The following is a 3,172-nucleotide window of genomic DNA, read 5'->3' as shown; positions in this document are numbered from 1 at the left end:
ATCAGACTTGGTGGCCACGGCTACTGCCGGGAAATCCACTTTTTTACCTCAAGTCACTCCCCAACAGAGAAAGGCACCGACCTTTCAACCGCAGCCTTTTCGCTCCTACAAAAATAAGAGAGCAAAGGGCTTGTCGTACCTGCCACGAGGCAGAGGAAGAGGGAAGAGACACCAACAGGCAGCTCCTTCCCAGGAACAGAAGCCCTCCCCGGCTCCTGCAAAAACCTCAGCATGACGCTGGGGCCTCTCAAGCGGACTCGGGGACAGTGGGGGGCCGTCTCAAAAATTACAGCGCGCAGTGGGCTCACTCGCAGGTAGACCCCTGGATCCTGCAGATAATATCTCAGGGGTACAGGTTGGAATTAGAGACGGATCCTCCTCATCGTTTCCTGAAGTCTGCCTTACCAACCGTCTCTTCCGAAAGGGAGAGGGTGTTGGAAGCCATTCACAAGCTGTACGCTCAGCAGGTGATAGTCAAAGTACCCCTATTACAACAAGGAAAGGGGTATTATTCCACTCTATTTGTGGTACCGAAGCCGGATGGCTCGGTAAGGCCTATTCTAAATCTGAAGTCCTTGAACCTCTACATAAAAAAGTTCAAGTTCAAGATGGAGTCACTCAGAGCAGTGATAGCGAACCTGGAAGAAGGGGACTTTATGGTATCCTTGGACATCAAGGATGCGTATCTACACGTTCCGATTTACCCCGCACACCAGGGGTACCTCAGGTTCATTGTTCAAAACTGTCACTATCAGTTTCAGACGCTGCCGTTCGGATTGTCCACGGCGCCTCGGGTCTTTACCAAGGTAATGGCCGAGATGATGATTCTTCTTCGAAGAAAAGGCGTATTAGTTATCCCATACTTGGACGATCTCCTAATAAGGGCAAGGTCCAGAGAACAGCTGGAGACAGCTTTAGCACTATCTCAAGAGGTGCTAAGACAACACGGGTGGATTCTGAATATTCCAAAATCCCATTTAATCCCGACAACTCGTCTGCTGTTCCTAGGAATGATTCTGGACACGGTTCAGAAAAAGGTTTTCCTTCCAGAGGAAAAAGCCAAGGAGTTATCCGATCTGGTCAGGAACCTCCTAAAACCAGGAAAAGTGTCAGTACATCAATGCACAAGAGTCCTGGGAAAAATGGTGGCTTCTTACGAAGCAATTCCATTCGGCAGATTCCATGCAAGAATATTCCAAAGGGATCTGTTGGACAAATGGTCAGGGTCGCATCTGCAGATGCACCTGCGAATAACCCTGTCACCAAAGACAAGGGTGTCACTTCTGTGGTGGTTGCAGAAGGCTCACCTATTAGAAGGCCGCAGATTCGGCATTCAGGATTGGATCCTGGTGACCACGGACGCCAGCCTGAGAGGCTGGGGAGCAGTCACACAAGGAAGAAACTTCCAGGGAGTATGGACGAGTCTGGAAAAGTCTCTTCACATAAACATTCTGGAACTAAGAGCAATCTACAATGCTCTAAGCCAGGCGGAACTTCTCCTGCAAGGAAAGCCGGTGTTGATTCAGTCGGACAACATCACGGCGGTCGCCCATGTAAACAGGCAGGGCGGCACAAGAAGCAGGAGTGCAATGGCAGAAGCTGCCAAGATTCTTCGCTGGGCGGAGAATCACGTGATAGCACTGTCAGCAGTGTTCATCCCGGGCGTGGACAACTGGGAAGCAGACTTCCTCAGCAGACACGATCTTCATCCGGGAGAGTGGGGTCTACATCCAGAAGTCTTCAACATGTTAATAGACCGTTGGGAAAGACCAATTGTAGACATGATGGCGTCTCGCCTCAACAAGAAACTGGACAAATATTGCGCCAGGTCAAGAGATCCACAGGCAATAGCTGTGGACGCACTGGTAACTCCTTGGGTGTACCAGTCAGTGTATGTGTTTCCTCCTCTGCCGCTCATACCAAAGGTATTGAAGATCATACGGCAAAGAAGAGTAAGAACAATACTAGTGGTTCCGGATTGGCCGAGAAGGACTTGGTATCCGGAACTTCAAGAGATGCTCACGGACGAACCGTGGCCTCTACCTCTGAGAAGGGACCTGCTACAGCAGGGTCCCTGTCTTTTTCAAGACTTACCGCGGCTGCGTTTGACGGCATGGCGGTTGAACGCCAGATCCTAAAAGGGAAAGGCATTCCAGAAGAAGTCATTCCTACCTTGATTAAGGCACGGAAGGAAGTCACCGTGAAACATTATCACCGCATTTGGCGAAAATATGTAGCGTGGTGCGAGGATCGGAGGGTTCCGACGGAGGAATTCCAACTGGGTCGTTTCCTACATTTCCTGCAATCAGGATTATCTATGGGTCTCAAATTGGGATCCATTAAGGTTCAAATTTCGGCCCTGTCAATATTCTTCCAAAAAGAATTGGCCTCTGTCCCTGAGGTCCAGACTTTTGTCAAGGGAGTACTGCATATACAGCCTCCTGTGGTGCCTCCGGTGGCACCGTGGGATCTAAATGTAGTTTTAGATTTCCTCAAATCCCATTGGTTTGAACCATTGAAAAAGGTGGATTTGAAATATCTCACATTGAAAGTGACTATGTTACTAGCCCTGGCCTCTGCCAGGAGAGTATCTGAATTGGCGGCTTTATCTTATAAAAGTCCTTATCTAATCTTCCATTCGGATAGGGCAGAACTGCGGACTCGTCCGCATTTTCTCCCTAAAGTGGTATCAGCATTTCATCTGAACCAACCTATTGTGGTGCCTGCGGCCACTAGCGACTTGGAGGACTCCAAGTTGTTGGACGTTGTCAGAGCCTTAAAAATATACATTGCAAGGACGGCTGGAGTCAGAAAATCTGACTCGCTGTTTATATTGTATGCACCCAACAAGTTGGGCGCACCTGCTTCTAAGCAGTCGATTGCTCGTTGGATTTGTAACACAATTCAACTTGCACATTCTGTGGCAGGCCTGCCACAGCCTAAAACTGTAAAAGCCCACTCCACAAGGAAGGTGGGCTCATCTTGGGCGGCTGCCCGAGGGGTCTCGGCATTACAACTCTGCCGAGCAGCTACGTGGTCGGGGGAGAACACGTTTGTAAAATTTTACAAATTTGATACCCTGGCAAAGGAGGACCTGGAGTTCTCTCATTCGGTGCTGCAGAGTCATCCGCACTCTCCCGCCCGTTTGGGAGCTTTGGTATAATCCCCATGG

Source organism: Pseudophryne corroboree, chromosome 11 (assembly GCF_028390025.1).
Source record: "Pseudophryne corroboree isolate aPseCor3 chromosome 11, aPseCor3.hap2, whole genome shotgun sequence".
NCBI classification, from domain to species: Eukaryota; Metazoa; Chordata; class Amphibia; order Anura; family Myobatrachidae; genus Pseudophryne; species Pseudophryne corroboree.
Note: the sequence above shows the minus strand (reverse complement) of the source record.